This window comes from Ursus arctos, unplaced genomic scaffold, assembly GCF_023065955.2.
Source record: "Ursus arctos isolate Adak ecotype North America unplaced genomic scaffold, UrsArc2.0 scaffold_23, whole genome shotgun sequence".
NCBI classification, from domain to species: Eukaryota; Metazoa; Chordata; class Mammalia; order Carnivora; family Ursidae; genus Ursus; species Ursus arctos.
Genome location: NW_026622908.1, coordinates 30,001,053 through 30,013,725, shown reverse-complemented (window position 1 = coordinate 30,013,725; position 12,673 = coordinate 30,001,053). Strand labels below are relative to the sequence as shown.

Sequence of the window (12,673 nt, the reverse complement as noted above, 5' to 3'; positions counted from 1 at the left end):
TTGAACACCAATAAACAGGCCCCAAATGGTCAATATATTGGAAACCAATAAATTGCTTGTCCTGCTTAGTCAGGTTGGAGTTGAGGATTGGCTCCCAACTGTCGTGGCATCTGACCTCAGTCCGGCCTTTGTCCCTGGTCTCCCCTGCAGCCAGCCATCATTTCTGGCCTGTCGCTGGCTTTTGATGAGCTGGGCAGCAGCTCCAGCCTTCCCCAGTTGAGCCTGGGGCCCTCAGACTCAAGGACTGGCCAGGGGCCAGCAGCCTGGCTGGACTCGCCTGCATCCCAGCCTTCCTGGCCGTCTGGCACCCTCCGAGGGGTGTGTTTTGGCTGCTCTAACTTTGGCTCGGGTCCACTCACTTTGTCCCTGGCCCTCATTGTTCTCCCTCATTGACCTTGGGCTCGAGTAGGGGAGACAGACACTAAACAATGAATGAGAACTCTGGAAAGCAGCCACTCCTGACCTTGGGGCAGGAAGAGTCACCCCAGGGCTTTGGTCTACAGTCTCAGGGAGACGGCCATGGGTGGAGGCTGCAGGGGGGTGGCGGGAGAGTACTGGGCTCACATGTCAAACAGGCTGGGGAAAGTTCCAGAATCTCTTACCTGCCTTACCACCTTGGGCAAGCTGCCCCTCCAAGTTTTATAATCCCCAACTCTAAAATGGGGATCATGTCACTACACACCTAACAGAAAGACTAAAATGCACAAAACTGACAGCAGCAACTGCTGATGAGAATGTGAAGCAACAGGAACTCCCATTCATTGCTGGTGGGAACGCAAAATGGGGCAGCCGCTTTGGAAGGCAGCTTGGCGGGGTTTCTTAAAAAGCCAAGTATATTCTTACCCATATGATCTAGCAATCATGCTCCTAGGTGGTGACCCAACTGGCTCACACTTACGTCCACACAAAAACCCTCATGTGAACACAGAGCGGCTTTAGTCATAATCACCTAAAATCGGAAGCAACCAAGATATCCTTCAGCAAGTGAATGGATAAGCAAGCAGTGGTACAGCCAATGGAATATTACCCAGCAATAAAAAGAAATGAGCCATCAAGCCATGAGAAGACATGGAGGATATTTTTTTTTCATTTTTTAAATAATTTTTTAATTAAAGATTTTATTTATTTGAGAGAGACAGCAGGAGCAGAGGGGAAGAGCAGAGGGAGAGGGAGAAGCAGACTCCCCGCTGAGCAGGGAGCCCGATGCAGGCCTCCAACCCAGGACCCTGTGATCATGACCTAAGCCAAAGGGAGACGCTTAACCGACTGAGCCACCCAGGTGCCCCAGTCATGGGAGAAATTTAAATGCACGTTGCTAAGTGAAAGAAGCCCGTCCGAAAGACTACCTACTGTATGAGTCCAATTATATGACGTTCTGGAAAAGGCAAAAGCATGGGGACAGTGAAATGATCACTGGTTGCCAGAGGGACGAAGCAGGGAGGGAGGGTGAATAAAGGGGTAGATCACCATATCTGGCAAGGTGGAGGGTCCCCCAGGATCCATTTTCCCCTTCTCCCTTCAAAATAGAGTTGCAATTGGGCAGACAGCCACCCAGAATGAAGACTACAATTCCCAGCGTCCTTGCAGCTAAGCGTGCCACATGACTGCATTCTGGCCAATGGGACGTGGATACAGTGACATGTGTACTCTTTTAAAGGAAGTGGCGCCCTCTCCTCTTCTGGTTTCCTCCTTCTGGCTGAGAAGGACGGAGAGGCTGTCATGGGCCATCGTGGATCACGTAGACCAGCGATGATGAAGCCACAAGATGGACAAAGCTGGGACCCTAACGCTTTTGTATGGAATAATCCTCCTCACTCAGAATCTTACTTGGAGAAAAATCAACCTCTCTCTTGTTGAAGGAACTATTACTAGGGGTTTTTGTCACACACAACCAAACCCATGTCCAGACTAATGCAAGGGCCTTCAAGGACTGTCCGGAAGGTCCTTTAGAAAATAGGCAAATCATCTTCACACGCTCATTCATTCAACGGATCAAAGCCAGTTTACTGTGCTGGGATCTTGGGATTCAATTAAGAATGAGGCAGACGAACCCCTGCCCTCATAGACTCCATCTTCTGGTGCAGAAGACACACCATCAACGTGAGAACGAACAAATCGCGGATTGTCATGAGGGCAGGAGTGCTATTAGTAACAGTTAACATCTCTTGAATTCCGAGCTTACTATGTGTCTGTCCTGTTCTAAGCCCTTTTCATATATTACCTTATTTTTATCTTCACCACAAACCCAGAAGTTGGGTGCTGTTGCTTCCTTGTTTGACCGAAAAGGAAGCCGAGACACAGAAAGGTTGAGGAAATTGCCCAAGGTCACACAGCTAGTAATTGATGGTTTCAGGATTTGAACCCAGGTCTGCAGGACGTTCAAGCCTGAACCACCAGGCTCTCCTGCTAATGAAGGGTATGAAAGAAGACACTGTGATAAAGGATGACAGGGTGACCTGCTGCTGGTTTCTATTAGCAACAGGGACAACAGACACAGCCGTAGAATCACATGCTGAGTAAGCCTGAACTCCCTTACCTGGATGCCCGCTGTTGGGAGGTCTGGAAAAGGATCGGGCCTGTTTCTAGACGCCAAAGTCAAAGGTTTCAAGTTGCTCCGAGGACGGCGTCAGAGGTCCTGGCCACTGCAAGCTTGGGCCGTCCAGGAGATGTCCACCTGTCGCAGAGAAGCAGATCAGCCATAACTGCGGGGCTGGGGGGGAGATCTCATCAGCTCATGCTGCCCCAGGGGGCTCCTTTCTGTTTGAGATACTCTCCAGGCCTGAGGGGGCCACGTGATGGGGCAAAGATGGCAAGAACCCGGGGTCATGCATCAGGATAGAGGTCCCAGCTGAACTTGCCTGGAAACAAGTCTAAGACACAAAGATACGCATACGCCTGTGTGTGTACGCCCTGAATAAAAATACAGAAGCATCACACCCACCGTGTCTAGCACAGTGCCCTTTACGGAGCGGGGAAGCTCGACAAATGTTTCACGGTTTGCTTTGATGTAAAACATGAACGTATATGTTGGAGTGAGTGGGTGGAAACTCCGTGAGAGTTTGAGTGCCTTGGAGGAATGATCCTTCTTCGTGTAAAAATTCATTCTTGGGATGCGCCAGCTGCCAGACCAATGGCTTCATTTTACCAATGAGGAAACTGATATCCAGAGAGGGGCCCCCTGGAGCGGCCCGGGCACATGGCAGGGGTCTGCTGCATGCCACCAGGTGGATGCTGGTCACGGATGAGAGCCACGAATTGTTTCCCGGCTGTATCCAAACCTGGACAAGGAGTGAAAGGCAGTGCCCGCCACGGTCAGAAGCATGGTCTTTGGAGGCAGGTAGATCATGGCCACGTGCTGGGGACATTTTTTTTCCAGAAGTGGACCCTGGGTGAGTCAGGGGTCCTCTCAGAGCATCAGTCTCCTCATCTATAAATCCTCTCTTTGAGGATTGCAGACAGTTAAAATGACTTTCATAAGTCCGTGAAGCCCGCAGCAGAGCCTTCGCTCACTAAATGTTAGGGACGTGGTGCAGAGGAGGGTACTGTGAGTGCCTGCAGGGGGAGGGGAGCACTGCACCGGGAGCCGCTTTGTGTCCTGGGCGAGTCTTCAGGCAAAAATCTCTCCATTCCACCAGTCATTCATGCCCGCTGCCCGCACCTTTCTCCCCCTTCTCTGCCTCTCCTGGACCAGCATGGGTCCACGGCCCAGCATACCTGCCTCTCCCTGCGGGCTGCGAATGCCCCACCTGCCCATGGGATCCCCACCCCCCAGCCCACACGCCAACAGCCAGCAAAATGCAAATGTCATTAGCACGCTGCGAGCTGGTGAGCGCTAATGTCACCAACTGGGGTGTGGGAGCGAATTCCCCAGGAGGGGTGGCATTCTCAGCTTTTTCCAGAAGGGGAAGATAGAGAAATAAATAAATGGCTGCAGGAAAGAGGGGACAACAGAGACTGCTTTAGCAGCATGCCGGGTAGCTGTGCCTTCCTCGGGGGCTCCCCACGCGCCTGGGGTCCCTGCCTCCGCCCCCATCTGGATGATGGCTGTGTCTCAGCCTCTCTGGGCCTCTTCCCCATACACACTTGATGAAGAGGCTCATCTGGGGGACCTCCACCTTTTCGTTTCTACCCCAACCCAAGCTCCCTCAAACATGCTGAAAGAAGCAGACCACCCACTCAATTAACAGACCCCTGGCAGGGGGGAGTCTTCACTCTCAGGAGGAGGCAGCCACAGAGGACCCCCCAGCCCCTACCCCAGGACTGGCAGACAGGAGTCTTGGGATCCAGTCCCAACGCCACACTAACTTGCTTTGAGCACTCAGGCACGTCCTCTCGTTTGTGGGGCCTTGGTTTTTCCATCTGTGAAAGGGGGTGCTGGGCCCACTGGCAGTCCCTACAATCTCTCACAGTCAAGTCTAAAGCCCAGCTCTAGTAACTCACAAGCTGAGATACCAATGTAAGGCCCCTCCTCCCCTAACTTCCTGATGACAATGGCACTGATAACCCGAGCAGGCACACTGAGGCTTCCTGGAGGAGGGGGCAGATGTGTGTGTGTGTGGAGATGAGAACAGGGTGCTGGGGGAATGGGGCAGGGTAAGCAAGGGCATGGAGGTACCCAAGTGGGGAGCCTTGAGCCAGGGCTGCCTGTCAGGGAAGAGTGGGAGCTGAGATGCAAAGGTCCTGGGGTCAGTGCCCCATGTGCATTTCCTCATTTAATCCTCACTGTGCTATCATTCCCATTTTATTGATGAGAAAGTGAGGCTCAGAGTAGTTAAGTAACTCGGCGGATGCATGGCTGTTAAATAGCACAGATCGGATTTGAACCCATTGCTGATTTCAGAACAGAAGCTCTTGAGCGCTGGGGGACGCCGCCCTCCATCTAGACGGTTTAAAATAGAATGTGAACTAGAGAAATGTAGGATCCTGTGTGTCATAAACACCTGCAGATGAGCTCACGGTGGCACTGGAGGGTGGGCAACACTGCGGCCTGGAGAGGAAGCTCAGTGTGTGAACGTGAGTACGTTGTCCGTGTGTATCTGTCACTGTTAAGTGAAGCTCCAGCCCTGAGACCAGGCCTAGCAATGCCAGATGGGTAGGACGAGGCTGAGAGGCTGTCGGGGCTGGGGAGCAGGCAGTCAGAAGGCCCAGGCCATCCTGCAGCAGCCCAGGAAGCCCTGCTCTCCAGCTGTGAGCTGGGCCTGGCCTGTGTCACCTTCCCTGGCTTCCATATGACCAGAGGCCGATCCCCCGGCCGCCAGGGAGAGGGGCACATCCTGCCCTTGGCCCGCATCTCCTTTGGCTCAGTCTCTTCCGCAGTCCCCCAGGCTGCCTGCCCCCGCCGGGGGAACAGGATGTGCAGATGGAGCCCGCAGACACAGGGCGCTGCCGCCAGCAGGTAGGGAAGCCGGCTTCCAGCCCTGGCCCCGCCACAAGCCATGTGCCATGTGTCATGCGATCGGGACTTGCAGCCTGCCTCTCTGAGCCTCAGTGAAAGCCCTCTGAGCTGTGGAGGTGACCACCTACCTAAGGGAAAGTGCATGCAAACTGTAAAGTGCTGTGCCTGCCGCTGTGGTTGTGATTCTAATCCCAGTGGCCAAGATAACCCAGGGAGTCATAGAGAGTCCCCAGGGAGCCTTGACTGAGAATGCAGCCAATGCCCTTATGTAAGTCCCCTGTTCCCCTCTCCTGGGCCTCAGTTTCCCCACATGCAACACTGAGGATTTTGAGCCCAGATACAGAGTGGTCGACAGCCCCCAGGGTCTAGTTTCCTTTGCCGGGATTTGCCATCAACAAAGTATCTGGATTTCATTTGCCAGAAACCGTAAGGCTATTCGCGCAGCAGGCAGCTGAGTACATGGGGCCCAGGACAGGGACATGTTGATGGGAGAGAAGAGGAATATGGTTGGCCTAGAAGGAATGTGACAAATCTGGGAAGATGGAAGGACACTTGCAGGAAGGGAGGGAGGCAGAGCTGTTGACAGGTGATGGAACGTGGGCAGAGTCTTTCCCTAAGGTTGCGCTGGCTGGCCCCGGATGTCACAGAGAAGACGCAAGGAGGTCTGTTTCCTGGAGACCACAAGCAGCATGAGGATTGACTCATTGGTGAGCATTCATTGAATCCTTGCTGTGTACCTGGGACCCCAGGGGTGCCAAAGATGAGTGAGGCACAGACTACGCCTTCAGAGAGGCTCACGGTTGTGGGGAAGAGAAAGCAGTGCCCTTGTCTTCAGAATTCAAGGTGACTAAGGAGGGCTCATCACACAGCTCTGAGTTCAGAGGAAGGAGAGGTCCCTCCCAATGTGGGCCCTGGGGAAGGCTTCCTGGAAGAGGGGGCAACTTTACATGTATGGAGATGAGAGGAGGGTGCTGTGGGCAAAGGGGCCAGGGTGAGCAAAGCCGTGAGGGTACCGAAGTGTGGGCTGGGTATTCAGGACCATGAGCCAAGGCTGCTTGTTGGGGCAGAGTGGGAAATGAGGAAGGAAGGGAAGGCAGGGGTTGCCTGGGTAAGGTCTTTGAATGCCAGGCCAAGGAAGATGAACTTTGCTCAGAGGCAATGGGGAGCCATTGAAGGTCCTAGAGCAGAGGTGTGCTTCAGGTAGATGAAAAGCAGGAAGGAGCCTAAGCAGTTGGAAACAGATGGTGAGAGGATGGAAGTTCAAGGGGCAGAGCCTGGTAGAAGTGGTGGGGGGGTAAAGGGATCATGGAGGTGGGGCAGGGGCGGGGAGGGGGGGGTGCTCCTGAAACTGGCAGGCCAGAGGGAAGGGAGACAGGGGTGGGAGGAAAGGTGCATCTAGACCTGTCGGGCTTGCATCCCAGCTCTGCCAACTGTGCGGCCCCAGGCAGGTCATTTAACCTCTCTGAGCCTGTTTCCTTCTCTATGACGTGAAAAACATAAAGCCCCTTCACAGGGACGTAGGATTGAACCAGATAATAGGAGAAGCACTTTGGACATAGTAAGTGATGGTTGGATGCTTGCTTTCTAAAATTTAAGCATGCATGGCTTTTATTAATTAGTGGTGCCTTTCCGCTGTGAGGACACCGGAGCTCAAAGTCAAATGACTGGCTGTGGCCGGCGGTGCCGGGCCTCGAATCACAGCAGAAGCTAGTTATGAGCAAATAAACCTGGGCTGACTCAGAGAAGAGTCTTGATTTTAAAATATTGCTAAAGAAGAGGGCTGTTTTATGACTTTTGCGCTGTGTGCTTATTAAACCCAAGCTATAAATGTGAACTAATAAGTAAAATGAGTTAAGTTAATGAAAAAAATCAACCTTCAGGACGAATCCATATTACCTAATGGCAGTCCATGAACATAAACATAAAATTTTAAAATACAAGAATGAATTGCAATGCCTAGCAGCTCGAGGAATCTGCAATTTCTTTCTCTGAAAAATAAAAGCTATTGATTTTAGCTTGGGTTCTCATTGCTCATGAGTGAGTCTTTGAGAAGTCATAAAGGAAGGAATTATTTCCAATTGTTTACTCACTAAGGATCATATGTATTGAATTTAAATCGTCTCCGATTCCTAATTAGAACAAACCAAATTAGAATCCGAGTACGGAAGAACTAGAAAGGCCCTTGGAGGCCTCTGAGCTCAGTTTTCTTTGTTTTACTGACCTGGAACCCAAGAGACAGAGAGGGAAAGGCACTTGCCCAAGAGCACACAGCAAATGAGGTAGGAGTCAAGCGAGAACCAGAGCTCCTGGGAGCCAGGTCGGCATCCTCCTCTGGTCCCTGCAGCCTCTGGGATCAGCTCATCCGATCAGGCCTTTTGGGTGGCTGGGTGTTACGCTGGCCTCAGCCCAGGTGGCTCCTATCCTAAGAACTTTCTCCCCACTGCTGAGACAAAAGTAGCCTGCCCAAGAAAGGACCCTCAAGGTCCGTGCAACGTGGAGAGTGAAAGTGAGTGCTAAGACACTGTGGCATACTGTCATATACAGAACCCTTAAGCCTCTGTGCCAGCCCGGTTTTGGGAAGGAGACACACGCATTGGTGGCCTTGGGTTCTGTCTTGAGGGGGCTGCAGATTGGCATAGCCCCAGGCCCAGGGAGGCTGGGACACAAAGACCTCATTGTATGGTGGGAAAGGGAGGGGGCTCTTAACCCAGCCTGGCTCTCTGCCTCTCTCTCTCTCTCTCTCTCTCTCTCTCTCACACACACACACACACACACACACACACACACACACACACGTGAATGAGCACAACAGGACCCAGGGAGCTTTGCCTGTGGCACGGGCACGGGTGCGTGTGTACGTGTGTGCATGTGTGTGCGTGCGTGTGTGTGTGTGTTAAGCTTCGGCCCGCACGCAATTATGAAGCAGGTGTTTAATTATTACCTGAGTGTTATTAATCAACACGATTAATACACAACCCATACCACATAATTACTTTGCAATTACACCAAAACGAAATATTTTATTGCTGAGGGTTTGCTAATTACCCGGCCTTGCCAAAGGACAGGTATAATGGGCAGCAATTTTTCTTCCTTCCTTCCCTCCCTCCTCTGCCTCCCCCTGCCCTCCCATTAATCTCCAGGGCTGAACTCCCCACCACACAGAACTGGGAGCGGAGGCAGGCTGCCGGCTTCTCCCCAAGGTGCTGCCGTGGTGCTCACCTCTGTTTTAATGGGAACCCTAATCATCCTGGTCCTCTTCTCTCTGTCCCCCGCACCCCGGGGGCCTTGAAAATGCACGTCCTTTCCAGAACTCAAGACAGCCTCCTGCAGGCCCGCCACTGGGCCAGGGGTGACCCGGGGAGGCTCTGTAGGCCACTGCCTGGGGCTGAATCCTAGCTCAACCAGTTACCGGCTGTGATCCGGGTCATGTTAACTGTGCCTCAGTTTTCCCACGTGTAACATGGAGAGGATAACAGCAATTAGCTCGGGGTTTCTTTTGAGCATTGAATGTGATACCAGGCATAAGGCACTTAGCATAGCACCTGGCGCAGAGGAAGGCTTTGGGAATACCTATGACTGTCCTTATTTACCCAGAAATGGCCCTTCCACTAATCCTCCCAATCACTGGGTCTCCCAAATGTTCAGGTTTGCGGATTCCACTCTCTCTCCCTCCCCTACCCCGACAGCTCAGTCCCATCTACAGAGAAACATCTCACATTGTCCCCTTCCCACTCTGTGCCACCTCCAGGGGTCTCACCTCCCTCATCCAAGCCTTTGTCTTCTCTTCTGGCCTACAGCCATAGCCTTTCCCCGGTCCCCCTGCTGCCCCCACCCCATTCCATCCTCCACTGGGAAGGGAGACAGGGCTTCAGGAGTGGAGCTTAGACCAGGTCACTCTCCCACTCAACAGCCTTCTGTAGCTCCCTATTGCCTGTGCAGCAAGGTCCACCTCCCCCTTCCGATGTTCTAGGCCCCAGAAGATCACACATGCCCCCAATTCCTCCCTCATTCCTTAGGGCATTAGCAGAGCACCAGCAACTACGTTTCTGATGAAGAGTAAATAAGTGTCTAGCTTGATTTTAGAGGCATCCATGTCCACCAAGCTGGAATGTCCCAGAGCACTTTATAAGCCTGCATGTCTCCACAGACTTGGGGTTTATCCTTCACTGTTCACCTTCTCACCATCCTGGTTTCCTCCTACTTTCCTTGACAAACATCCTCCCTACACCCAACTACATTTAAGAATAGTCGCTCCTGGGCGCCTGGGTGGCTCAGTCGGTGAAGCATCTGCCTTCAGCTCAGGTCATGATCCTGGGGTCCTGGGATCGAGTCCCGCCTTGGGTTTCCTGATTAGAGGGGAGTCTGCTTCTCCCTCTCTTTCTACCCATCCTCCCTGCTCATTCTCTCTCTCTCTCTCACTCTCTCTCTCAAATAAGTAATTAAAATCTTAAAAAAAAAAAAAAAAAAGAATGGTCAATCTTTCAGGGCACAGTAAATGTCCTGCTAAGCAAAGAGACTATACAAGGGCGCTCAGACGCAGGGCCAGTGTGCGGGCTGTGTGAGAGATGAGCCTAAGGGACATCGCGCTAGCTGCCATCAGGGATGGTGCACACTGGAGAAAGGACCAGGAGACGTGTGTGGGCGCATGGGCATGGCACGCTCACGGCAGCACAGGGGGGCTGGGGTACCTACTTCTGAGTGTGCATCGACTCCTCCAGTTACTAAAATATCCAATAGTGTGGGCCATGCATTCGATCACTCAATAAATGTAAGATGTCGGGCTCTGGAGTCAGACCACAGGTGACCCAGTCCCGCCTCTACCTCTGACCAAGCTGTGTGACTTTGGGCTCATGCCTTAACATCTCTGAGACCTCAGTTCTTCCTCATGACATGGGGCTTTCATTGCTCCTTCTGAGAGCTTGCTGCGAGCATGTCATGCACGCTTTGATCAGTGCCTGGCATATGGAAAGAGCCAGACCAATGTGAGCTCTTTTGTTATTAAGAAGAATAAGAGACCCTGGGAATATAGAAACGCCATGCCCCAAGCAGAACATGGCAAAGGGTACTAGATCGGCAGGTGGAGAAGACGCTGCAGAAACATCCCAATGCAAGGCAGTAAAGTGAGAGTCGTGGGTCATTCATTCATCCTCTCAGTCCCTCGGCCAACACTCCTTGAATGCCTCCTGTACAAGTCACTGCGTCAGGCACTGGGGAAGGCAGAGGGAGCCTGGCGCTGTCTCCGCGGTGAGCCCGACACAGCTCACCAACCTCTGGGAGAGGGCAGGGGCCGGGAAAGTTCTGAACCCCGCCCCTGCTATCTCCCCAGAGCCTCAATTGCCTGTCACACCTGGGTGCTAGATGAATGGGCAGCTGCGCTGGGGAAGACGGCGGGGGGGGGGGAGCACCTGGGGGGTAGGCTCCGTTCCACGAGTCGGGGAGAAGGAAAGGCACGCCAAACCCTGGGCACAGCCGAGGCATCGGCACAGGGGCCTTAACTAGCGTGACAGGTGCAGGGCACAGCAAACAGGCTCTGCTTGGCACAGGCAGGAAAGGACAGAGGAGGTGGGGCGGGTGGGCCCTGGGGGCTGGGACAGAAGCCTGGGCCAATAGGCAGCCAATAGAAACTTGTGGAGGGGACCATGGGGACCAAGTCCTAAGTTTTCCTCCTTTGTCTCAAGTTCAAGCCCTGCTCTTGGGGGTCTGAAACTCCCTCCCGGGAAGCTGATGAAAAGGTTTCCAGGGAGCTTGGGATCATCTGTTTCTCCTGCCTGGCATTTGCATAAAGCTCCCTGCTCAGCCACAAGGCAAGGCCACAGGCAAGCTCTGGGTGGCAGCGGGTGCCCGACGAGCCCAGACAGGAAACAGGAAGCGTGCCTGCTCCAGGTAGATGGAGGGAGGGGCAGGCACAGCCAGGATGTCGCTGTTTTCCCTGGGAGGCGACCGGGGGGCGGCCACTCCTCTGCTTGGAGGCACTCAGGCCGCACACGGTGAAGGCAATGGGGAAGAGGACCTTCCTTCCACTCCCCGGGGCGTCCCATGTCCTCTCTCCCCACTGCGATCTGGCTCTTCACTCACACCCGGGCACACATGCACGCACTCCGGCTCCTTGCCTCCCTCAACGGTGGGCGAGGCTGATTTCCAACATCACTCACTAGGTGACCTCGACGCCTTACGTGAACATGTCTGAGCCTCAGTTTCTTCGTCTGTAAAGTGGGGACAATGGCACTTCTCGTTCCCAGAGCGAAATGAGAAGACACAAGGAGATTGCCCGGTGCAGCGTCTGGGGCCAAGCAAGCCTCGATAAATGGAAGCTATTATTAGTATTACAATTATAGCTCCAACCACATCCTGGGAAAACCCCAGCCAGGCGGCTTCCTCGGCCCTCTGTGCCATCCTCCTGTCAGCAGGGACCCTGGGAAGCGGCTGAACTTCATCCTGGTCCTCGGTGGGATGGTGTGAGCCCTCCCAGGCCCCTGGCAGCCCCAGCCCTGAAGGGGGACTTTTCCACTCCCCCCCCCCCCAAAGCCACACACAGACATGGCTTGGGAGTTGACCTTAGTTTTCTAGACACACAGTGGTCATTCCTTGGAGCCACAGAGAAAGCAGCCTGGCATTATGAGGGCTTCTAACCTCCCCTGAAATGTGTCATTTCTCACCAGCAGAATGTATTCATATATCACTTGTGAAATAACAATGGGAATAAATCATTCATTCGGAGACACATACCTCTGGGGAAATCCCAGACCTTGACTGACCCCAAGGCTGAAGGCTTTGGCTGTGTTTCTCATTCCTGGAGGAAGGGAGCTGAGAACATTGGCCTTTTCCTCTCTCGGCCCTGGGGACAGGGGTTACCAGGGATCAGGTTGTCTACTCGGGCCTGTACGAGGGAAGAAGCTCATCTGGGCCAGGCCAGCGGGAGAGACCCCCACCCCGGGAAGGTGTCCAATCAGGCCAGGCAGTGAGAGGAGGAAGCCTGACCCCACCCACTGCACAGGGGCCAGGGCCTACCGTGCGCGGAGCTGCTGTCCACACAGCATCTGACGCAGGCCTCTCCCAGGAAGCCCCCTCACTAATTCACTTGCACAAGCACGGTCACTCAGGCTGTAGTTCCAGGGAGCCGCCCCCAGACCAGGGGAGCGCCTCAAGGAGACAGACACGGCTCCTGCCGTCATGAGACCCAATGCCCAGCGGGAGTCAAATCTGAGACACGGAGTGATCATGACACGATTCCTTCGACCATGACCTCCCCCACCCCCATGGCCATCAGCATCAAGAGTT

At 53.6% G+C, this 12,673-nt stretch overlaps 1 protein-coding gene across 2 annotated transcripts in view; it reads right to left on the bottom strand.

Moving 5' to 3' along the window:
* TSPAN18 (tetraspanin 18) overlaps positions 1 to 12,673 on the bottom strand; it is a 180,301-nt gene that overhangs the window by 56,198 nt on the left and 111,430 nt on the right. Inside the window, exon 3 of one of the 2 annotated variants that reach the window (XM_026512061.4) lies at positions 2,537 to 2,674. The exons of the other annotated variant lie outside the window; for it this stretch is intronic. The gene's annotated coding sequence lies outside the window, so the exon portion shown is untranslated. The remainder of the gene's footprint in view (positions 1 to 2,536; positions 2,675 to 12,673) is intronic. 2 annotated transcript variants of the gene reach the window in all.